General features: G+C 36.0%; 1 pseudogene; it reads left to right on the top strand.

Moving 5' to 3' along the window:
* Positions 1-5147: 5147 nt before the first annotated feature.
* Positions 5148-5550, top strand: LOC123379787 (annotated as a pseudogene).
* Positions 5551-27099: the final 21549 nt, after the last annotated feature.

Raw genomic sequence — 27099 nt, 5'->3', positions numbered from 1 at the left:
TCTTTTTATCCTCAGGACAGTGTTTCAGAAAACCTGTATTCTCCTTGTGACTCTTGTACTACCTAATAGTTAAGTCCTGGGACACCTCCTTTAATGACTTGTGTCTTCAATTTCCTCATTAGTAACATGAAAGACATTGTGTCAGCTCTTGTCACTCTTGGAAAACTGCCGCATCATGGGAAAACCATTGACTTTGGAGCCAAACTGAAGTGGGTACTAATCTCAGTAAGATAAATTATTAGTACATGAACATTGTAAATTTATCTACTCACTCTGAGGCTACTGTTTCTTATTTACGGAAAGGGAACAAGATCAGTTCTTCAGTATTTTACTACTTGAACTTCTTACAATTATGCTGTGATACAACCACGAAAGGCCATGATGTTTCAGAATGTTACAGTTACACTCTTAGATGAATGGTACCTTGACCGCAAATGAGTGTCAGGCCTTTATTTTTAACCATGTGCCTGATTACCCAGCATGCCCAGGGTAGCAGTCACACTAAAGCTCATCTACATTCAGTCCTTCCCTTCTCCCAGGCTCAAGGAAGATTTACATGCCGACCTTCCCGTGTTCGCCAGGGGTCAAGTAGTTTGCTTTAGACATTGCTTTAGACACACAAATGTGAGTGCGAGCAACATGTATTACTTCCAGTTTGAGGAAATAAATTGTTGACATAAGATTCTCTAGTATGTGTGCATGTGGGTGTGTGTTTGTGCATGCGTGCTGTCTGTGAAAGTCTGCATGTGATTACGCACCTATGGCACGATGCAACCGTTCTAAGTTTGATTTCGAAGTTGCCCTGTACCAGATAGTTGCCTAGAGAGTTTTCCATACCTTCAGTGGACTTTGTATGAGTGAAAAAGGGAAAAGAAAAATAAAAATAGTTTGTTGTATTAAGGCAGCAGGACTGAAATTCACAGAAACAGAAAATAAAATCTAAGATACTCCTTGTACTCAGTCAACAGGATACTGCCCCATTATCAGACATCAGTTTTTCAGAGAATTCAGACGCGAAACTGCCACTCCGATGTAATCTGAAAATCTCTTAAAACTAGAGAGACAAGTACGCTTAAAATAGAATAGAGGGACCCCTGGGTGACCCAGCTGGTTAACTGTCCGACTCTTGGTTTTGACTCAGGTCGTGATCTCACAGTTCGTGGGGTTCAAGCCCCACAATGCACTCTGTACTGACAGCGGGGACCCTACTTGGGGTTCTCTCTCTCCCTCTCTCTCTGCCCCTCCCTTGCTCACACTCTCTGTCTCAAAATAAATAAATAAAAATCTAAAACTAAATAAAATAAAATAAAAATAATAATTCTAGTTTTTGAGAGAATGTAGTTTTTACTGTTATTCTTTAAGAAGTCACATACAGGGGCTCCTGGGTGGCTCAGTTGGTTAAGCGTCTGACTTTAGCTCAGGTCACGATCTCGCGGTCCCTGAGTTCGAGCCCTGTGTCGGGCTCTGGGCTGATGGCTCAGAGCCTGGAGCCTGCTTTGGATTCTGTGTCTCCCTCTCTCTCTGCCCCTCCCCCATTCATGCTCTGTCTCTCTCTGTCTCAAAAATAAATAAAGATTAAAAAAAATTAAAAAAAAAGTCACATACAGTTGAAAATAGAAATGTCTACATTCCCAAGTAAGCTCACTGCTATGATCCCAGAAGATATACAACTTCCCCAGGAGATCTCTCCAAGCATATTGTATTTCTCTGCCTTTCAGAACACAAAATGACATTTCTCAGTAGACAAAACTGATTTTTTCATCACTTTGTTCTAATCTGAACACATGCCCAAGGGGTCAGTAAAATTCACCTGAACCTTTATTTTAAAATAACCCATAAACAATGAAATTAACATAGCCAATTGCAATTTTAACACAAGGTTCCAAAAATCCCCAAATAAAATGATAAACATTTCTATTTCTTGATATCTTTGGGATAGATATGTATAAAGTATTTTAAGAAGCTCCGATGTTTCTAAATATTTCCCATGAAGTTAATGACAGTTTAAATCTATCATTGCTGCTATGGAAATAAGCTTATTTTATAAATTTGTATTATTTTATGCAAATTCCGGATTTTATATTTTGTTTAACATAACTAAGTCTGAGAGGTGACAATATCCCTTTTCAAAATTCAGTATATCATTTATTGTCCTTCTTTTTCAGGAAGTAAGTAAAAACACTGCATTATTTTCTCAAGTCAGAAAACTATAATGGGTAAATAAGTTAACTTCAGAGAACAATTCCGTTTAGGGCGTTTATAAAAACAAGAGAGTTGAATCTTTCTAATTCTACCTGGGGAGGAGGACCGACAATATGCTTTCCACCCGACCACTTTTCCCATTCTTCTGGATAAACCTGCATGGTAGACCATTATGTGTAACGATGCCTCAGCCAAAGGCAATTTTCTTCACAAGGCATAAAGTCTAATTTGAGTTATGTCCATGATAATATAGGATTTATTCCCATACGTTATTTGTAGAATCCAAACTAGAGAAGAAATAAGGTCATGAGGGAGGCCAAAGGGAGGAAAGGAAAACAAATATCCACATAGAATAAGATCATTTCCCTTCAAACTATAGGAAGTCTCCTACAACAGAATTAAACCAGTGGACCTGGTTAATTGTGTTGGGGAGCCCTATACGATGGTCATTGCAAAATCTTCTGAAGAATTACTGATCAGAAAGTTTTCAGGTAGCACCCTCGAAAATATGTCATCCTCACCTGGTGATAATACTTTTGTGCAGATTCCCAGATAATAATATGGATTCTGTTAGTTTTTCATTGTCAACACTTTCTATTCAGCTCTTGCCTATATTTTGTTATAATAATTTTTTTTCATTCCATAAACACCTAAATGAAACAGCAAGTTTAAATCTATCCCTTTCTCTGACATTGTGACTTTTATTCATTTATAGATATATTTTTGTCTAATATGTACTCTTAAACACATCTCTTTTGATAGCAAATAATTTTTTTATGGTGGCAAATGATTATAAAATGACTTTTAACCCATAGACTCAAATACAGTGTTCCCCAACTTGTACACAAATATTCATCAGGACACAGAAGATGGTGAGATTCTCAAAAGGAAACTAACACTGCCAGGAAATATGTTGGCTCAACTGTTGAAAATATATCATTAACTAAGATACAACTAATATTATACTGAAGAATGTTGTTGGAATGCACAGGCTTCACTCATTAAATAGAACCTTGTTGGAGAATAAGGAAACTAATGCATCATTCCCCAATGTAACCGTCCTTACGAAAACCTTAGGGATATTACCCATCAGAAAAATAGTTATCCTTCATGATGAAAGTGCTTCTTTTTGAAATTGTTCTATAAGAGCAAGATAGAGAGTAGCTCACACAGTGTTCTGGAATATTGTATGGAGAGTCATAGATGTTTAAATATGTACTTGTTTCTAATATTCATATTCAAGTTAACTTGCTCTTAAAACTATTAAGGATCTTACATGATTAACATAGCAAGTTAATGAAAAAAAGTGGAGAATGACAAGACAATGGCAATTAAGGAGAAAAGTAGCAAAGCAAAGAGAGGGATATACATATATAATGCATTTTCAATAATTACAAACTTATTTGTCTTAATTTAATGTTTTGCTTTTATTGTTGAGAGAGAGAGAGAGAGAGAGAGAGAGAGATCATGAGCAGGGGAGGGGCAGAAAGAGGGAGACACAGAATCCAAAGCAGGCTCCCAGTCGTCATCACAGAGCACTACGTGGGACTCGAACTCACAGGACGTGAGATCATGACTCGAGCCAAAGCGGGACGCTTAACAGACTGAGCCATGCAGGCGCCCTGCAAATTTATTCACTTTAAATGAAAAATGTGAAAAGTTATACCAGAACAATGAAAGTCTAGAAGACTAGGAAAAATTACCCTTTAAAAATCTACTAAAAGAACATAAGTATTATTTTTTAATTGAGGTAAAATTGTATATAACATTATATATGCTTGAAGTGTACAACATTATAATTTAACATCTGTATACACGGAATAGTGATCACCACCCAAAGTATGGTGGCCATTCATCATCATTCAATTGACGCCTTCATCTATTTTTGCCTACTCCCCAGCCCCCTTCTCCTCTGGTAATCGTCAATACGTTCTCTGTATCAGTGAGTTTGTTTTTGTATTGAATTTTTTTGTTCTTTTTTTTTTTTTTAAATTCCATATATGCATGAAACCACACAGTAGTTGCCTTTGTCCATCTGACTTATTTCATGTAGCATAATACACTTAAAGAGCCAAAGAACCAAAAATATTTTTTAATATTTATTTATTTTTCTGAAAGAGATAGAGAGACAGAGACAGAGCACGAGCTGGGGAAGGGCAGAGACAGGGAGGGAGACACAGAACCCGAAGCAGGCCCCAGGCTCTGAGCTGCCAGCACAGAGCCGAATGTGGGGCTCGAACTCCCAAATTGTGAGATCATGACCGGAGTTGAAGTCGGATGCTGAACCGGCTGAGCCACCCAGGCACCCCACAAAAATGTATTTTAAGAAAAACTTTTGTTTGAGTGCAATAATAGCTATCTTCCCAGAAACAAAAGCAGAAAGTCATAACAATAGCCTAAATTAAAGCAAAACTATAATGGAAAATAGTAAATGAAATAACAATAATTATCCATGATTCAGAGAAAACAAAACTGAGAATATTACTTAAACTTCCTGTGGAACTACTAGAATAAAGAAATCTATGATCAGAGACAAATCTATGACCATATGTCATCAAACATTAAAGGGAATACATTTTGGTATTTACATTACTGGATAACCCCTGAACAGTATTCCAATAAAAGCACATTTCAAAGAACAGATAAATTAATACAGACATGCTCTTCAATGTATCACTGACTTTGCAACAAAGTAAGGCAATCCTAGATATGTACCTTGAAAACCACTTGCCTATATGCACAAAGTAACATCACCAACAAACACTTCAACATTTTACATAATAATGATGGAAAACAAATACAGGTTAACACAGGAGAATTGTTAAATAGGACCAGAGAAGCATAAAGCAATGCAAATGAAAATGTAAATTTCAAAATGAGATATACAATGCCTTATGAATTTATAGTTTAAAATGTAGGTATGAGAATCAAAAGAATTGAGAGTTGAGCCTCAAGTTTTGAAGATGCCACCTAAGGGAAAAACAGGCTCAGGGAAAAGGGAGAAAGGGGGAGCAACCATCAGATGACAGTCCTGGCAGGGTCACAAAGGTGGTGGCAATGCAGTAAAGGTCAGACACATTCTGTGTGAAAACTATGGGAAAAGCATGGAAACTATGGAAAAGTTAAAGTCTGGAATGCAATTTAGTGAAGTAATTGCATGGTATAGTGAAGACAAAGCCAGGCAAGGGGGTGACTTGGACTGGATGACCAGAGGTTCCATGGTGGAACCATTTCAAGAAACAGCATTTGCATTGCTGGCAATGGGACTGGATAAAGCCTGTGTTTACAGACTCTCTGGTGAAAACAAAATTTGGATGTCATCTTATTATGGTTGAAGGGAGAAAATAAAATTTTACTGAACACTGAAAAAAAAAATGAAATGAAATGAAATGCACACAGTGGTGGGGCATCTGAGTGACTCAGTTGGTTGGTCATCAGAGCCTTGATTTCAGCTCAGGTCATGATCTCACAGTTCGTAAGATCAAGCCCCATGTCGGGCTCTGTGCTGACAGCATGGAGCCTGCTTGGGATTCTCTCTCTCTCCCTTTCTTTCTGCCCCACTCCTGCTCGTGTGTGCTCACTCTCTCTCAAAATAAATGAACTTTAAAAAAGATAATAATAAAATAAAATGCACAGAATGGTGTTATTTAACATTTAATAGTAATATGTAATTAGAAAATAACAAAGATATGCATAAAGATAATATAACCTCAGCACACGATTTCGATTAATTTTTGAGGATAATGAGAGAGAATATAATTTAAGAGGGTTTGATGAAAGCTTTCAATGTCACATGAAATACTTTATTACTCATCCTTTTTTATCTTAAATATGTTATAATAAAAAACAAAGAATAATAAAAGAAATACAATTAGCATTCAAAGAAAATACAAGTTTCTAATGTATAAAAAAGCAAATATACAAGAATTAAAATGAGAAAAGAAAAGAATATGGGAGAAATCTCTAATAACGGAGAAAATTAACATAATTAATGAGCTTGACCTCTCTGAAAAATCTAAAAGAGGTTATAAATGTCTTTATAGGTACATATTTATAATCCTAACAATATTTAAAAACATCTTCTGCATAGAATCTTTTGTGGCCAAGATACATGGAAACCAAAGGGATGCTACTTTTACAGTTCAAAAGAAATGGATTTGAAACGTGACCAAAAGATCATCTTTTTTTCTTTAAATGTATAAAAGTATTGAGGCCTACTGACAGGAAGTTTTCTTCTCTAAAGTTTGACAAGTATCTGGGCTGAATTTAATTTTTGGTTTGTCGGTGTTCTCCACTAACCACAGGCCATACATGCTCTTGTGTTTTACTTCCTGCCATGCAGTTATCATGAGCTACAACATGAATGTTCCGTTTATGTGTGGTTATAAGAAGATAAAATAAATCTGTTACATTTAAAGGGGACTTCTGCTTAAATCACGTAAACCCACGGGCTTAACATACTTCTCTTTCTTTCAGCACAATAATACCCTAAGTTGAATTGTAAAAGCTATCCTTGGACCCTAGAAAAATGCCATTTCTTTTAAGAAACATTTATAATCATGGGAGATTCTACAACTTATCTACTATCACTCTTTTCAAATTTATATTTAAATTCTAGTTAGTTAACATACAGTGCGATATTAGTTTCAGGAATAGTATCACTTACCCACAACACTGGTGCTCATCATAACAAGTGCCTTCCTTAATACCCATCACCCATCTAGCCCATCTCCCTCCCACTTTCTTCCATCAACCCTGTTTGCTCTCTAATCTCTATGAGTCTCCTACAGGTGTTTCCCTTTCTCTCCCCTATACCTCCCTATGTTTATCTGTTTTGTTTCTTAAATCCCACATATGAGTGAAATGATATGGCATATGTCTTTCTCTGACGTATTTTGCTTAGCATAATACACTCTAGCTCCATCCACCTTGTTGAAAATGACAAGATTTTATTATTTCTTTTTTTTTAATTTTTTTTTTTCAACGTTCATTTATTTTTGGGACAGAGAGAGACAGAGCATGAACGGGGGAGGGGCAGAGAGAGAGGGAGACACAGAATCGGAAACAGGTTCCAGGCTCTGAGCCATCAGCCCAGAGCGTGAGGCGGGGCTCGAACCCAGGGACCGCGAGATCGTGACCTGGCTGAAGTCGGACGCTTAACCGACTGCGCCACCCAGGCGCCCCAAGATTTTATTATTTCTAATGGCTGAGTAATATTCTATTATATATATATATATATATTTATATTAAGCATATAAATATATATAAATATATATATTTATATTAAGTACAAATATATATAAATATGTATATTTATATTAAGTATATAAATATATATAAATATATATTAAATATAAATATATATAAATATATATATATTTATATTAAGTATAAATATATATAAATATAATTAATATAATATAATATAATACAATATAATATAATATAATATACATCTTTTTCCATTCATTAGTCAGTGGACATTTGGTCTCTCTCCATAGTTTGGCCATTGTTAACGATGCTTGATAATGCTGCTGTAAACATCAAGAAGGTGAATGTACCCCTTGAAATCTATATTTTTATGTCATCTGGGTAAATACCTAATAGTGCAATTGCTGTATCATAGGGTAGTTTTATTTTTAACTTTTTGAGGAATCTCCATACTGTTCCCCAGAATTGCTGTACCCATTTGCATTCCCACCAACAGTGTAAGAGTGTTCCCCTTTCATTCTTAATGAAAATTGAGTGACAGATTTGCTGCATGAAAAAGAAATAGGTTATGGTGTGTTATATATAATCCCAGGATTAACTGTAGTTTACATAGCATTAAAATCTCTGATGATTTTAATGGCTATTTGTATCATTATTATTAATATCATAGGCTCACCCATTACTATTGGTATCATCAGCCCATTCTTCTTGGTCACTTTCCTTAAAATACTAACTGCACACATATGATATGAAAAAAATATTTGTGGCTTCATGAGAAGAGTTAGAAAATGTAAGGAAACTTGTAAAAGAGTCACTGATACAAGCTGCTTTGTTTTGTTTTGTTTTGGTTCATTTTTATCCCAGGGCCTTGGAGTTGATCTTAATGGTAGGCAGATCAAATAGTATGACTAATTTTAATCACAATCTAGTTGAATTGTACTTTTACTAAAGGTTTTATTTAATATGAAGTGATGCAATATTGAACATCTTATCAAAATAATTAATAGGCATGGGGCACCTGGGTAGCTCAGTGAGTTGAGAGCCCTCTTGCTTTTGGCTCTGGCCACGATCTCACGGTTTATGGGGTCGAGCCCTGCATTGGGTTCCACTGACAGCCTGCAGCCTGCTTGGGATTCTTTCTCCCTCTCTCTGTCCCTCTCCACCCCTCAAAATAAATAAATAGATTTAAAAATAATAATTAATAGGCATGAAAACTGGAATTCAGCCCAGGGTCCTTTAAACTCAGTCCTCACTGGGGCGCCCGGGTGGCTCAGTTGGTTCAGTGTCCGACTCGGGCTCAGGTCATGATCTCACAGCTCGTGAGTTCGAGCCCCGGGTCGGACTCTGTGCTGACGGCTCAGAGCCTGGAGCCTGCTTCGGATCCTGTGTCTCCCTCTCTCTCTGCCCCTACCCACTTGCATTCTGTCTCTGTCTTTCTCAAAAATAAATAAATAAGCTCAGTCCTCATGGCCACTGTTTACTTTATAAGTCATGAATATTTTCATCAGTCCCACTAACAGAACGAAAAACTGTTAAGAATCATTATACTAAAAAATTAGTAAGGAGGATTGGGTGAAATAGTCGAAGGAGAGTGAGAGGTACAGGGGTCCAGGTAGTAAATAAATAAGTCACGGAGATAAAAGGTACAGCATAGGGAATATATTGAGTGATACTGTAATAAAGTTATATGGTAACAGACAGTAGCTACACTTGTGGTGAGCACAACATAACATATAGACTTGCCCAATTACTACGTGGCACACCTAAAACTAATGTAACATGTGTGTCAGCTATAATTTCCTTAAAAAGTTAATAAGAGGGAGCTGATTCATGTTCCTCTGAGGTCCATTTTTAGGCTATTGGTAATTGAAATGAGGTTGAAACAAAGCTTATAAAATACGAGCAGTATTGTCATAAGTCATACACTCTAATGGTTAATGATAGCTACTTGTCAGAAAACACTACAACAAGCTAATCAAAGATATATTTTATTTTTCTGAGGTATGCTTATTTCAGAACAATAAGCGTATAAGTCTGAATGATCCTAGCATTTCAAGGTTCACAGCTTGTAGAATCAACAACAAAACATCCTTTATTTCAAGCTAAACATAGAGTGACTCCTACAATTTAAGATTAGATATAACAACTGTATTGCAGTGAAACATGTTCTGCACTTTGCTCTCTTAATAAGACACCATCCGAGTTTTGTGGGAGTATGGCCATAGACTAAATAACTCATTGCGAGACACTCATCTCTAGGGAGTCAATTACCTCAATCACATCGCTTGGTTGTGATGAGAGCACTTAAAACAGGGGTACTGAGATCAACTCATTCCATTTAGTCCATAAAATGATGGCAAGTCATATTTTAAGAGCAGATTTTTGAAGTGGTTCAGTAATGAAACAGAAAAATCTCTAAGCCAAATCACAATCACGCAGTTTCTGCACAAGGTAAACTCCATGTAAAAGAGATGAACATAAGCACGTGTTAAGTACATTAACGGTTTTCATACTTTTAATTACGTCTGTGAATATAACTTGTAGATATTAGGATGCAATGCAGTGGCACTGGAAGTGGTGGAAGGAAAGTGTTTGAAAATAGCTTTAAAAACTCTCTGCACGTGATAATGGGTTAAGCAGTGTACAGATTGAGTTCAAGCGAGATAATGTATAGTTTTGAGAAAGCCTGACATAAATCATGCTGTGCTATAAAAGCTAAGCTGTAAAAGATTAATCTTCTTAAAACAAAAAATGGTACGTGTGACTTTTCTGTTTAATACCGCTCAAAGTTACTTAGAAAAAGTCTATACTTCTTACGAGAGCTTACGGGGCCCTTATAAGCCCAGCTGGTCAATGTCTCCAGCCTCAGTTCCTATCTTGCTACCCTGCTTCAACCACACAGATCTTGTCATTCTAAGTCTTGCTTCCTGGCTTTTGAACATGCTGTTGAACTTGTAAGGAACACTTTTTCATTTCCTTCCCTTGATAGTTTCTCTCTTGAGTCTTCGAAGAATCTTGAGGGCTCTAATCATTATCCACATTCCTAAAGAAGCTTCCATTCTTCCTACATATTTCTGTGTGAGTTTCTTTAATGCTTATGTATAGATCTTATTTGAATTTTTTTCATCATTTCTATCTTGGGAAGTGTTATTTCCAGACAAGAAACACATGAAGGCAAGCACTAAACGTGTATTTCTTATAGTAAATAATTTTATTTCTTTTTTTTTTATTAAAAAAAAAGGTAGCATTGCACATATAAACTAGGCTTCAAGATTAGAGTGAATAGTTGCCAAGAGGAATATTCCTGAAGGAGAGATAAACTTAGAGGTCATTGAGGGAGCACAGAGAAGCAAACTTCTTAGGGAGAAGCAGTGAAAGTAGTTTAATACTTCACAACACCGTCTCCCTGTTCCTCAATTCTGCCACCAGGGTTTGTGGGTTGTGAGAAAACCCACCACCATCACTTTGGGATATCAGTTTTCAGGTAATATGAATAAGAAACATCTCTAGGAAGGAAAGCCCAGGGTCAGTGATCTGGGTTTCAGACAATAATCATTACTTATCTGCAGGAACAATAAGAAAAGGGAAGAGTTTATTTTTAACTTTCAGAAGTTTTTGTTTTGTTTTGTTTTGTTTTTAATGAGGGCTAGAGAATATATACGTAAAATTCACTCTTGATCCCCTAAGCCCTAACACATTATTTGAGATAGTGTAAGGACTCAGTGAATATGAGTTGATTTAATGAACAAACATTGACTATACACAACAGTAATGATACTGTGGAGATAGTCTCCTGAGATAGTCCAGTGATTCCTGCCTCCTGTTCATGCCTTTGCATAATTACCACTCCCCTTATGGGCTGAATCTAATGACTTGCTTCTAACTAATAGAATATGATTACTTCCATGTTTAGAAAAGAAGAAGATGAGTGTGTTAACGGACTGCTTTTATTGATCCTGTTAAAGCAAGTTGCCTGTTGAAACAAGATGCCCGTATGAGCAGCAACTGAAGGTGGCCGCTATCTGGCAGCCAAGAAGCAGCTGATGCCTTCAGTCTAATACTTCTTGAAGAAATAAAACCTGCCAACAGACACATGGGTGAATTTAAGAGTTGTTTATTCCCCATTTGGGCTTTCAGATGCAATCCCCACCTCCACCCCATCCGTTGATTATCCGCTGGTGAGAGACCTGAAACAGAAGACTCGGTTAAGCCATGTCTGGATTCATGACTCGTGGAAACTGAGATGATAAAAGTGCACAGTTTTTAGCATTCAAGTTTTGAGGTATTATTATACTGTTACAGATAATGGATATAGATTTTGACCATCAGAGAATTTGAAAGGGAGCAAGTCTCACTCTAATGCAGAGAAAAGCACAATAGTGAAGGTGCATAGATAGATGGGGGAATGGGAGTGAATGCTGACTTTGTGTGAAAAGATGGCGTAATCTCTCCTTCTGATGCCTTTATGTTATTTGATTGTATTTCTTGGCTTTGGAAGTCAATAACATTTTCTTGTTCTTTTGATACAGAAATTCTTGCTTTCGTAACCTAATTTCAATACGTTATTATTTACTGAAAGCTAACACTGATTAGGACCATGTACATATTTATATAATGGAAAATATGGGCTATGTTGAAGTAATTAAGGAAAAGAGAGAACCTATGAATATTTGGGATAAGTGATTCTTAAGGGTTAAGATATAACTTCAGAGCAAGTTCAGAACCAGAAGTTGAATTTAAGGGAAAAAAAGAAGATGATATTGAATAAGCAAAATTCAGAGTGATGAGGGAGTGGCACTCCTTGAGGAGACAAGGAAGTGAGTCTAATTATTTAACTTACAGGATAAATAAAATCAATGCTGTGGTAATTTAGTTGATTAAGCATCACTTTCCATTTTAATGCTCTATGTAGCTCAAATTAGCCATGTATTAGTTAGACTCATTTGCATGCATGGAAAGAAACCTGAAATTTACTTAGCTTAAAAAATAAAGGATTACGAATTTCTTTAGGAATTTTCCTTAGTAATGAACAATTTCATTGAAAAAAAGTTGGGGAACAGAGACCACTGTAGCCCAAGGCCTTAATAATCAGGGACTTGTCTCTGATTCTCTTCTCATATTCGTGTGATTCTCGCTAGCTATAGCTTTTCTCCATGGGGCAGGATATATGGCTACCAACACGATAATAATTTTATATTGTATACCTCTGGCACTATCACTGAGAATTTCTGACATACTCAAACTCAAATCAAGAGTCCCATGGAAGGCACTCATCGAACCAGATTGAGTAACATGTACATAATTGGACCAGTCAGTCACACGGTATGAACATGACACTAGGGGTGTCCATGGGAACGGAAGACATGAGAGTTCATATATATTTACTCATATTTAGTGCTAGAAATAACATTAAGTGCATGGCAACAAAGGGAAATATTAGATGAATTGGATTTCATCAAAAATTTTAAACTTTTTTATATTAAAGGACACTATCAAGAAAATGAAAGAAACAATCTACAGAATGGGAGAAAATATTTGTAAATCCTATATCTGATAAGGGTTTCATATATAAAATATATAAAGAATTATATACAAACAAAAACAAAAAAGCAAAGATCCAAATTAAAATATATACAAAGAACAACAAAAAAGCAAACGATCCAAATTAAAAAAAAAAAAAGGTTAGAATAGACTTTTCTGAGGAAGATTTACTAACAGCCAACAAGCACAAGAAAAGATGTTCAACATCATTAGTCACTCAGAAAGTGCAAATAAAAATCAGAAAATAACTAGTGTAGGGGCACCTACGTGGCTACGTCAGTTAAGCCTCCAACGCTTGGTTTCAGCTCAAGTCGTGATCTTGCTGATCGTGAGTTGGAGCCCCCCATCGGGCTCCACGCTGACAGCTTAGAGTTTGCTGGGGATTCTCTCTCTCTCTCCCTCTCTCTGCACCTTCCCTTCTTGCTCTCTCTCTCTTTCTCTCTCTAAAAATAAATAAATAAACATTTTTCCAAAAAGAAAATAACTAGTGTCGGCATGGTTGTGAAAAACCAGACCCCTGTACATTGCTGGTTGGAATGCAAAATTGTGCAGTCACTATAGAAAGCCCGCTCGGCAGTTCCTGTAAGAGTTAAACACAGAATTACTACATGACCCTGTAATTCTACTCCTAGATATATGCCTAAAATAATTGAAGACAGGTGTTGAAACACGTAGTTTTACAAAAACGTTCATAGCAGCAGTAATCACAACAGCAAGAGGTGATATCAAGTCAAATGTCCATCAGCTGCTGAGTGGATAAACAATGGTGGTAAAACCATGCAATTAAATATTATTCAGCCATCAAAGAAATAAAGTGCTGCTGGGCTACCACGAGAAGGAGCCTTGAAAACACGCCTAACGAGAGAAGCCACAGAATGTCACATATTGTAGGATTCCATTTACATGAAACTTTTGGAAGAGGTAAACCCCCAGTAACAGAAGGTAGACCAACGGTTTCCAGGAGCAGAGGGGAGGGGAACTAAGGACTGCTTTGTTTCCTTTTGGGATGATGAAAATGTCTTAGAACTAGGTAGGGGTGATGGTTGTGCAATATGGCGAATGTACTAAATGCCATGACATGGTATACTTTCAAATGGTTAATGGATGGAGCACCGGAGTGGCTCGGTTGGCTAAGCATCTGACTCTTGGTGTCTGCTCAGGTCACGATCTCACGGTTCCCAGTTTGCGAGTTCAAGCCCCACTGCAGGATCTGCCCTGACAATACAGAGCATACTTAGGATTCTCTCTCTCTGCACTCTCTCTCTGCTCCTACACCGATTGCCTTCTCTCTTTCTCAAAATAAGCTTAAAAGTAAAAGAAAATAAGACAAAATACAGTAAAATATAAAACAAAATAAAATAAGATCATCAATGGATCATTTTACGTTGTGAGAATTTCACCCCAAGAAAAGTTAAAAAAGAAATGTTGTGAGGACCATCTCACATATATGTGTAATAAGAAACATATTCTGGCTTATTCTTTTTTAACTCTTCGATGATTTAAACATAATCTCAATTATCCAGTAAAAGATATATACGCCATGTTTATGTTTGGAATCAAGTAACATGTATGTATTTGTGCATGTGTGTACTTTCTGTATTACAGGGTATAGGCATTTCATCTCAATTAAAAAAAATCCCATGAAAGAGTAATATTATTCCATTTAATTACACAGTCCCCTGATCATAAACAACGCCCCTAATTCTATTTATCTAAACTTATATTTGGCTGTTCTTAATCACAGGTCAATGGCAAAAAGAAGACAGGTGTATGACTTACGTCCATAGAGCTAGTTTGATACAAAATCTAACGGGATTCTGAAGTTGATCGAAAACAACACTTTTGAAGCAACTGTATCTCTCCTACTAGGCAACGGGCTATGATCTATTGTGGAATGCAGTCTGGATAAATATAAATGTGCTTTTAAAAATTAGGACAATATTTATATTTTAAAGGAATTTTGCATGTTTAAGTAGTCCCTCATGGCTGACAAAAAAAAAAAAAAACAAACAAAAAACAAAAACAAACAAACAAGCAATATTTAAAACATTCACTCATTTTTTTCACATTTTTGAAGAAAGGATCTGAGGTAGGATAAAATTTGAAAACTGCTCATATAATGATTCAGTAACCCAGATTATAATTGGCTTATAATACATTTTTTTCTGAATATCAAAAAAATAGTAAGTTGGCTATCACTGAGGAAGGATATTTTCCCCAAAATGAGACACAAATACTGAAGGCAATCACTACAGCTTGCCTTCCAAACTATTTTGAGTTGTATCATTATTAATGAAATGAATAACCACATACAACTACACTTATGAAAGTTATCATTCACTTACGTTTGTGTGTGTGATACTTCTATTTTTCAATAGTCTTACCTAGTATTCAACAAAAGTAGCGTAATAACTAGTCTTAAACTAATATGGTCATCTGTTTCTCTCTTTTATATATAAAAAGTGTTTGTATACAGACACACAATATGGTGTGTATGTGTACATGCAGTTATTGAATTTGAGAGCTAAGAAATTGCATTTTTAAAAATATCCTCATTGTGAAATTGGTTCCAGAGGGCACCTGGGTGGCTCAGTTGGGTAAGCACCTGACTCTTGGTTTCAGCTTAGGTCATGATCTCATGATTTGTGGGTTCAAGCCCCGCATCCAGCTCTGCACTGACAGCCTGGATTCTCTCTCTCCCTCTCTCTCCCTGCCTTTCCTCTGCTTTCTCTGTCTCTCAAAATAAATAAAAACTTAAAAAAAAAAGAAATTTGGTTCCAGGAACAAATCTTATGTGTGATTTTTCAGGCCTGACCCTAGACACTTACAAAGGCTTTACCTGAACGTTCTCCCAGGGGGAAGCTATTTCCCCTCGCCAGACGTGATGTAAAGCTAATGCATTGTTGTCCCTTGAGAAAGTTTCAGTCAATCACTCAACCCTCTTGGTCAACCTTGCTGTCTGCATATTTCCATTGGTAGCCCAGGCGTCTCCATTCCTGCCTCCATTTGGTGAGGCCTCTTGTCTTGTTTTGTTTTTTTAATGTTATTTTTTAAAGTTCCAATTTAAATTCCCATCAGGTAGCATACAGTGTAATATTAATTTCTGGTGCACAGTATAGTAAATCGACATTTCCATACAACATCAGGTGCTCATCCCAAGTGCACATCTTAACTTCCATCACATATTTTACTCATCCCCCATCCTCCTCCCCTCTGATAACCTTACTTAAGAGATTGTTTCTTGGTTTGCTTCTCTCTCTCTGCTTTTTTACCCTTGGCTCATTTGTTTCGTTTCTTAAATTCCACATATAAATGTAATCATGTGGTATTTGTCTTTGACTGACTGATTTCACTGAACATAATAATACTTTCTAGCTCTATCCATATAATTGTAAATGGCAAGATTTCATTCTTTTTGATGGCTAATATTCCGCTATATGTATATATCTTCTTTATTCATTCATCAGTTGATGGACATCTGGGCTCTTTCCATAATTGGGTTATCATAGATAATGCTGCTATAAACACTGGAGTGCATGTATCCCTTCTAATTAGTATTTTTATATTCTTTTGGTAAATACTTAGCACTACAGTTTCTGGATCATAGGGTAGCTCTATTTTTAACTTTTTGAAGGACCTCCATACTGTTCTCCAGAGTGGCTGAGCCAGTTTGCATTCTCACCAACAGTGCAAGAAGCTTCCATTTTCTCCACATTCTTGCCAGCACCTGTTGTTTCTTGTGTTTTTTATTTTAGCTATTCTGACAGGTATGAGGTGGTATTTCATTGTAGTTTTGATTTGTATTTCCCTGATGATCCGCGATGTTGAGCATCTTTTTATATGTCTGAATATCCATATCATCCATATGTCTTCTTTGGAAAAACACTTATTCATGTCTTCTGCCAATTTTTTAACTGGATTATTCATTTTTTGAATGTTGAGTTTTGTAAGTCCTTTATTTTTTATACTAACCCTTTATCAGATATGTCATTTGCAAGTATCTTGTTCCAGTCCATAGGTTGCTTTTAGTTTTGTTGATTGTTTCCTTCACTGTGCAGAAGCTTTTTATTTTGATGAAGTGCCCATAGTATATTTTTGCTTTTATTTCCCTTGCCTCAGGAGACATATCTAGAAAAAAGTTGCTACAACCAAAGTCAAAGAGGTTACTGCCTGTGTTCTCCTGTAGGATTTTTATGGTTGGAGGTCTCCCATTGGGTCTTTAATCCATTTTGAATTTATTTTACTGAATGGAGTAAGAAAGTGTTCCAGTTTCATTCTTTTGCATGTAGCTGTCCAATTTTCTTAACACCATTTGTTGAAGAGACTGTCTTTTTCTCATTGGATATTCATCCCTACTTTGTTGAAGATTAGCTGAAAATATAGTTGTGGGTTCATTTCTGGGTTTTCTACTCTATGTGCCTACTTTTGTGCCAGTACCATATTGCCTTGATCACTACAGGTTTGCAATGTAACTTGAAGTCTGGAATTGTGATGTCTCCAGCTTTGGTTTTCATATTCAAGGTTGCTTTGGAGCTTATCATTTGTGTATCTGAAGTTTAAAGAAACATTTCATAATATGGTGCAAAAGATGTACATTTTACTAAGTGTTTTGGTAGCAATTAGTCACTGTACCTAAAATTTATGTAATCTACTACAATACAGAAAATACCAAAAATAATTCTCAAATGATCGAAATCATACACAAATAATAATGGAAAACAGTATAAGGGAACAATGTTGACAAAATGAAGATCAGGTATAAAGTTCCAAATGATCTAGGAACTAAAAAGTTAAAACCACATTCCATTAATTAATATGGCAAATGTATCCCTATTTTTTGTTTTAGTATCCTCTTTCATTTTCAGTTTTTCTCTAGGATTAATGATAAAGTATAACATTATGTCATAGACTCTGGGTCTGGAGCTGTTTCTCATCCAGCAAGAGAGCAGACTCAGGATTAAGATGCGAGAGAGGCTAATGTCTGGGAGGAGACAAGAGCCCCAAGTAAGGATCCTTGTTCTGGTTTTTATTAGGATCAGAAGGGTTACAAACATGGTGATGGATGTTCACAAAGAGACAATGAAATCGTGAACATTAACTCACAGGCATGAGGGAAAGGGGGTTGTGAAGAAATTCAGTGTTAGGGTTTGGGTTAATACAAAACAAAACCCTGGGGTGGGCGGTGGGGGAGGGTGAGGCTGTTTACAGCAGATGTGAGCCCCCACCACTGTTTACCTAAACTTGCTTTGGTGACAAGAAAGACAGCATGCTACCTCAAGGTCAACAAGGCCCCTTTCTTTTGCTAACTAGCCCCAATCTGGGCAACTTCACTCTGCTGTGGTCTAAAGTCTTTTTTACCTGTTAACCTATTTTGGTCCTTCCTTCATGTGAAAGCAGCTTTCTGCTATTGTACTAGTTGGGGGGTGGGGGGTAGGGAATGGCGTGCTTCTGCCCTGAGTACCTAATCTGGTTTACCTACTCTTGGATGCTTACATCCTGAGATTTCCTATTCCTATACCTTCGTCCTATACTGGGGGCCTTTGTCCTGTTTACCTAATTTTGTTCTGAGTTCATCCTGGGGCTTTCTATTTCTTCATACCTTGTTAGCCCATTGGTACAAGTTCAGAGAATTCTTAAGCTTATTCTCCACAACAATACCTATTTTAATGTTTAGTCCTGCAATTACTCAGTTATCAGCAATTAATATCAAAGATAACAGATGTACTTGGAAAAATATATTGCTTTTAAACTCAACTATGAATGTGATCATCTTAAGTGTTTTATTTTTAGTTTATACTTTTATTGTTGATATGTACCAACAAACACTAAGTAAAAATAGACTTGAATTTCCAAGGCATATAATCTTGAAATTATTGTTTCTCTCATCACATTACTCTATTTCCCCCTAAACACAAAATATGAAACATCATGTTTAGAATAGTCCTCATAAGTAACTCATTTTGCTTTTATTTTTTTTTTCCTTAGGCATAAAACAGGAAGGAAAATTATAACTAGCATTGTCCTAAGAATATCTTCCACCTGAAAAATGAAATGGTTAAATATTTTTAAAATGAATACAAAAAAAATTCCACAGAACATTTCATTTGACTCATAAAAGACTGAAAAACATTCATATATTTGCAACTAATAAGTAACCCTTAGTTGGAACACATACAAGAATCAGTGATATCATTATGGGAATTTTCATGATAATCAAAGAAGTTGACAAAATGTTTTATCTTCTGAACAGTAAATAACCAAATGTGTTTTAAGAGTCAGAGAAAAGGAATGGAGTGTGTATAAAATGACTATGAATTGATTATGTACATTTAATGCTAGCCAGCCATTGTGCACTGCTCATTCCAAATGCACTGAATAGTTTTCTTTTATATCAGAAGTAAGAGAAGTTGGCATATCCAGGGAAAAACACAGGAGCCCTGATGATAGCATCCACTGAAAAATAAAAGTTACAATCTGATTCTTTTCATTGTTTTCCTAGGCAGAAATTGGTGCAACCATCCAAAATCTAAATTTATGGAAAGAACTGGACATAAAATTTTTGAAGTGAAAACATATAAATGGGCATAATCCACTGTTATTTGAGGAGGAAAATAAACTGCTATAAACAAGATAGTATTTAGATATACCCACATCATACATCATAATTTTATATTTTTTTATTTCTTAGCCTGATACTCTATACATAGTTTATTTAAAATACAGAAAGAACTATCATATTACCATTTTATTTTGTCACTGTATTTCACTGAGATACAAATGCAAGGTTTCTTGTTTCTGTTTTCAATATTTTAAATATATATACATATATATATATTTATATTTATATATTCAGCTTTCTCCTTTGAAAATTAAATATTGCAGGGTATGAAATAATTGTTATTCTCTGGGTTTCTCTTGTGTTTAGCTGTGGAACCAGACATATTTTCCCTTGCAGTTAATATGACAGGAAAATTTTAGGACATTTTAGACTTTTTATTTTCCATCAACAATTACCCACAAGCAGAAAGCTATACCGTGTCCCTGAACGATAATTGATTTGGGGAATAGGAAGACGGTGTGAAGAGGTTTTTCTAATTAGTAAATATAATTGAATACGATAAATCTATATTAATTTTACATCCGGAATAAACTATTGTTTAATTAACTTCTTATACATACAAATTAAATTCTATTACATTAAATGTGACCAACAAAGATATACACATAAATAACTTCACATGCATAAATTACAATTGGAACAAAGTTATTTTTCTCAAAAATTATTTTTATGAGTAATAGAATGAAAATAAGCCGATCATTTACAGAGAAATCTCTTGTTAAAATGTACATGAATCAACATGTCCCTGATATATTGGATCGCTGGTATGCTGGTGAAGTTTAACAACTGGCCCTCTGAGGAAGAAAATAATATATTTATTGATTCGATGACATGATTCTTTTCCCCAAAGACAAATTTAGGCTACCAACATGACTTAACTGAACATTGGGTTGGGAAAAAATGCTCACAATGGACTCGCATGAGCTGGTGCAAACCAGCTGTCACGAAAGATTACTTTTTTATGATCAAATGATAACCATTAATGAAGTTGAGAGAGAACTTGGGTTCTGCTTTCATTTTGACCTCAGACTTTTTTAGTTGGATTCTCCTTTCTAGCTTGTCCCTTAGTTCAGGGGGAAGACCCTGGGGGCAAAGCATTCCAGAATGGGAAGGGAAACTGCCTCCTCAAGCAATAGGGACTGTCTTGAGCCAGCAAGACTCCAGTGACTGACTCCAAGAGAATAATCAATGCAACATTTACTGCTCACCTGCATGTACCCGCTGACCTTTGTCCCACATTTTCCTTGCATAAACCTAGCAGTATTTTTAGCTTTGGGGAAGGTCCTTGAGACACCAGTTTGCTATCTTCACAGTGTTTGTGTCACCAAAATAAATCCCTTTCTTGTTTCACCACCACCTGTCTGTCTGCCTTTGGATTTGTCAGCAGTCAGTGGCCAAACTAGTCTGTCTGGGACCCCAGAGTCAGGTCGTGCGCTTGCACCCCTGCACCTCAGCTACATAATCATAGGTATCATATTCATAAAATTGCGAAATGAATAATAAGCAACAAAAGCATAGAATAAATTCCTAATGACCTGATGCATGAGAAATCAGAAACACAGAACCATTGCTAATTCCAGACCTCATTCAGATAAACAAAATGTCACCCATTGTCGTTGACTTCCTAGGCACACACAGAAGATCAGAGTTTTCTTTACAATTCTATGTGAATTTGGGTATAACAATTAAACGGACTACTGTGTAAAAACAAAACACATCATCAACACTGACCGAAGGATAGTTAGAAAAATAAATATTGTCAGTAGAGTTTGAAAATATTCAACAGGCTACCGGAATTCTCTCAAATGATCAATATGCTAAACACTCTTTAGAAGAGATTACTTAAACTGTTGAAAGAATTCTAAAAAAGTAAAAATAAATGACTGTCATGAGTTTTTATTATCTAATCCCTTCCTCCATGTCCAGACTCCTCCCCCAGCACATTTTCTTCATTTTGTTCCGCTATGTGCCCCTATGGCTTTCCCCACAGCTCAATGAATTTCCTTCCATTCCAGGACCTTGAGGCTCCTTGCAGTGATCTGCTGTCCTCTTTCATCCCCAAGATACCATACCCTTTGTCTTACGCTAACCTATACTGCACTTCGAAGCACTTCTTGTCTGAAAATGCGTTATTAGCTTTTGCTCAGATATCTATTATCTGTCTCCCCCAGTAAAATATGAATTCCATCAGGAGAGGTAAATTAATTTTCTCGTGCTATATAAAGAATTATCATATAGAGTGGCTTAAAAGAGCACAAATTTATTTCTTAGTTTCCTAAGGTCAGGATTCTGCACAGGGGTTACCTAAGTCTTATGCTCAGGGTCTCAATTTGTCTCAAATCAAAGGTATTCAACCAGGGCTATGATCTCAGGAAGTCCCAGAATTCTCTTCTAAGTCCATTAGGTGTTATCTTAACTCACTTTCTTGGAGGTACAGGACTAAGGTCCCTGCTTTCTTACTGACTGTCATCTGAGTCCTTTCTCAGCTCCTAGAACTCACACACCATTTCAAAGCAAGCTGGAGAATCTCTTCTTTCAGTCTCCTAAGAGAGTCTCATATAAGTTAATTATTGGAGGAGGACTATCTGTAGCATTTTATATATATATATATATATATATATATATATATATATATATATATGTATTTGTCCCTGGTTTCTGATACAGAACTCCTAAAATCTAAAATCCTTGGGATTTCCTGAATGATAGAAGTATCTTTTGTATATTAATGAGATGATTCAATTGTGCGTGTGTATGTGTGTGTGTGTGTGTGTGTGTGGTGGGGATGGAGATTAGATAACTTCAGAATGGAGTCTGATCACCAAAAAAATTAACTACATGATTAGAGGGATAGAACTTTTAGTTACACTCCCCAATCTCTGGGGAAGGGAGAATGATTGGAGATTGAGTCAGGGATCAAAGCAATCATTGCTACATAATGAAATTTTATTTAAAAAATCAGAATGACAAGACTTGGGGAAGGTTTTGGGTTGGTGAACATATCTACTTGCCGGGAGGATGATGTACCTTGGTTCCACTGGGATAGAAGCTCCTGTGTTCAGGACCCTTCTGGACCTTACTCTATGTCCCTATTCATCTGGCTGTTAATTTTACCCTTTATAATAAAACTGCATTCATAAATATGGTACCTTTCTCAGTTCCGTGAGTTACTCTAACAAATTATGGAAACTAATGTGGGTTTGTGGGAATCCCGGACTCTGTAGTTAGCTAGGCAGAAGTGTAGGTCACCTGGGGGCCCAATTTGCAGCTAGCTATGCAGTGGGGGTAATCTTGTGTGATGGATCCCTTATTAAGCTAATTCCATGTATTTAATGCCCGAATTGACTTGAATTCTGTCATACCCAGTTGATATTATATGTTGATTGGAGAATCAGTTGCTGTAGAGAAAAACCAAGCACTATCTTATCACCTTTGCCATATAGCATAACCTAATCAAAGAAGTAAATACTCTGTCATATTGACAGGTCCCGTCCACAACACAAGGGAAGTGAATTCTGCAAGGCCTTGTCTAATAAGGGGAAGGCAGCAAGGCCATCTTAGAATTCTTCCAAGTACAGCAGAGTTGCTATAGGCCTAGTCATAACATATAGTCTTAAACAATGCTTGACACATATAAATAGACTGGCATAGATTTGCTTCTTGACAGTGAGTTTTTTTCACTTGGCTTAGTGTTTATGTACACAAAACTATTTTACTTGAAAATATTAGGGGCGCCTGGATGTCTTAGTGGGTTAAGCGTCCGACTTTGGCCCAGGTCATGATCTCACAGTTTGTGAATTCAAGCGTCGCACCGGGCTCTGTGCTGGACAGCTCAGAGCCTGGAACCTGCTTTGGATTCTGTGTCTCCCTTTCTGTCTGAAAATCCCCTGCTTGTGTTCTCTCTCTCACTTGCTCTTGCTCTCTCTCAAAAATAAACAAACATTAAAAAATGAAAAGAAAAGAAAATATTTAAAATATTTGAAGTTATTTTAATGATCGATGATACAGGTCAACATTATCGCTTTGATGTTGATGCAGTCCTTGTTCTATATTAGATTTTGAATCTGGTGCTACAAAGGTAACCAAAGAGTCATCTACTTATTTTTTAATCATTTTGAAATTTTATGGTAGGTATCCTGAAACTTGTTGTGTTTCTATAAGCTGTAGCCTTGTGATCTGGCTTTTGCTATGCTTTATCAACCTCCTAAATTCTATGGTTAGGGGTGAGACATTTTTTTTTCCTTCTTAAGGTGTGTCAAACAGCTTCTGAGATACCATTTACCTCGAAGTGAAAAGGTTTTACATGCAGTCAAGTCTCAAGTTCAAAGTTAAGAAGTAAATTTACATAAATGTAAAAACCCACTGAGATAGTTATCATTTAACCATTCACTAAAAAGCTGTAACAACTGTCCAGTAAAAAAATGTTCATATATATGCATATTTATTTCACACACATATATATTTCTATAATATTCAAAAACACATTGTGTATATAATTCTTTTAAAAACTTGGTAGGTGATCTAACCTTACATCCTCTTAAAAATGGGATGCAAGTTAAAGATTGACAGTTTGGGCTAGATGATAATGCTGAGTGTTTCTGAGGATGTGAATCACCTTTAAACCTGGGGTATTGTTCTGAATATGTGGCCACTGACCCTGAGGCTGGACCATAGCTCAAATTTTCCTGAACCTCAACTACGACTTTTAGTGACAAATGAAACAGATTCTACAAACTGCCTCACACAAATAATGCTTTTGGATTGCTTGTTGTGCTCACTTGCAGAGTTGAGAGAACTATTTTTCTTCTAATCCTTAAGGACGAAAATGTATTAGTCTTTCCACTTCTAATCCAATCAGTGCCATTTTTCCTCTTGTGAGTGAATGGTTTTGTGGAGTCTCAGTTGGTCATTATAACCACTGGCTTATGAAAGCTTCAATGCAATTCAGAACTTCTATATTGTGTAACCTTCAATGTAGTACTTTGGCTGTCCGTAAATAATTTAGTTCAGAAGAAAGCATCTTAATCTTGTTATTACTATATACAGCTATTAAAAAGTAAATGTAATACATGAATAATATAATGTTACCTAGAAAAATAAGAATAGCAAGGACAAATTATATATGATTTATTATATGTAAATATTATAATTTTATTAAAAATCAACATACTGCATTGCTTAAGACGACGGACTACACACAGTCTGACTCCTGGATCCATCCCCTTAATGTAAAATTTGTATTCATTTAAAACCCTCATTTAATATCTTATGCATCCAACATTATAAGTACTTTTGAAAATTGCACCATTTAGCACCCTATGAAATAGTCATTACTATTTGTGCCATTTTGCAGAAAAGACCATTTTCAGTTCCGTAAGTTAATCAGCAGCCTACAAGGAAAGGTTAAAGAAGTTTCTTCCAGAAGCAAAGTCTCATGTCATCTTCTTTCAATATCACACTCACCAATTATCAATGGTTACCACTGTCTGATCTAGAACTGACTCAGCGGAGTGAGTTATGTCCCAACAACAACCATTACATTAAAGGGAATACTTTAATGAACTTGCTAATGAGATCTGTCAATCACTGTCATGTGCATTAATACGAAAGTAAATAATTGACTTATTTTCAATCATCTTGCCTTGTAGAACCCTTAGGGATACCTCACAGAATTCTGGCTTGATACACTTTATTCTAGAGTTAAATAACTTACCTGAATTTTTGCCAAGATATTATACATTTCTTCTGCTTTTCATCTTACATATAGGTGATACATTTAACAATTTCTCAAAGGTATTAATAAGGCAATGTTAACACATTTTTCATAATTTGAGTTCAAGTAAAGCATATGATTACTTTGATATTCCATTTATTTAAATAAAATTTTTATCCTAAATGGATCAGTGGGATCATAACACTGTGATTTTTTGATTTTGAGAAAAAACAGAATTTCTTATAGGTCCTTATTTTAAATAGACATTCATGGATGAACCCTTAAAGTATTTGAAATTTGATTCAAAATGTTGAGTGGATAGTGATAGTTGAAATAATATAAATCAATTCAAAGTTAATTGCCAGAAGAGGTAATCAAGTTCACATATGCTTTATTTATTTTACATAGATTTTATAATGTTTCCTAATTCAAACAATAATGTGAAACAAACATGATGTTGAGCGCTCAACCATCCAGTATAGAAACATTATCACATCTAGTGTTCTAAGCCTCAGAAATATTGGTATCAAATAATGAAATTGTACACATCCACTTTGTCATTTTATTAGTAGTAAACACCTTGTTACAGAATATTGTTTGTTTGTTTGTTTGTTTGTTTAAAGTAATCTGTACGCCCCCTGTGGGACTTGAGCTCATGACCTCAAGATTGAGTCATATACTCTCTTGACTAAACCAGCCAGGCACCCCACCCTTGTTAGAGAATATTAAGCAAAGAATATGAGCAAGTAATATGTTTCCAATTTAGCAATTTGATATCTGAAATGCATTTTCCTATTAGATTATATATTCAAAATGAAAATATTCTTTTTACTTCATTTTTTAACTCCCTTTGGAAAAAAGTTATATGGATGTAACAGTTACAGTCTGCACTGTGTCTCCCCCAGATTTCTGTGTTGAAATTCTAACCTACTGTACCTCAGAAATGTGACTGTATTTGAAAATAGCATCTTTAAAATGACAACTAAGCTAAAATAAGGTGTCAGGGTGAACACTAATCCAGTATAATTGATGTCCTTATAAGAAGAGGATAGTAGGACACAAACAGACACCAACCATATAGATGGGTAGAGACACTACCATGTGAGGACCTAGAGAGAAGGTTACCATTTGCCAGCCAAGAAGAGAGGCCTCCGGAGATCCCAAACCTGCCAACAGATTGATCTTAGACTTTCAGCCTCCAGAATGGTGAGAAAATGAATTTCCCTTGTTTAAGCCATATGGTGTGGTGTTTTTTTTTTTTTTATGGCAGCCCTAGGAAACTAATATAGTAACATCCCCTAAGTTTCTCTTCCCTTTCATATAATTACTTTTCTTTTTGTATGTGTGTCCGTATGCTAGGTCTCCCTTGAAAAGATACCACAGACTCTATGACTTAACGAATAGAAATATATCATCTCACATTAATGGAGAATGGAAGTCCAAGATGAAGGTGTCAGAGGTTTTGTTGGTCCTGAAACTTATCTCCTTGGCTTCCATGTGGCTGTCTTCCCCGTGTGTACTTACACATGGCCTGTTCTCCATGAACACTCATCGTTTGTATCTCTTCCTCTTCTAATGAGGACACAGTCATATTGGATTGGGGCCCCACCCATAGGATATCCTTTAATGGTTGCTACCTCTTTAAAAGCCCTACCTCCAAATGCATTCCAGGTTTAGGGTTTCAACATACAATTTTGAAGTGACTCAATTATGTCCATAATGGTATGCACATGTATTCAGCAGTTCACATGTTTATTTGATTTTAAACATACATTTTTTTCATAATTAGTAAATGGGAGCTTAGCAAAAAGAA

The sequence above is a fragment of the Felis catus genome, chromosome C2 (genome assembly GCF_018350175.1).
Source record: "Felis catus isolate Fca126 chromosome C2, F.catus_Fca126_mat1.0, whole genome shotgun sequence".
NCBI classification, from domain to species: domain Eukaryota; kingdom Metazoa; phylum Chordata; class Mammalia; order Carnivora; family Felidae; genus Felis; species Felis catus.
Note: the sequence above shows the minus strand (reverse complement) of the source record. Positions and strands in the feature narration are given on the sequence as shown.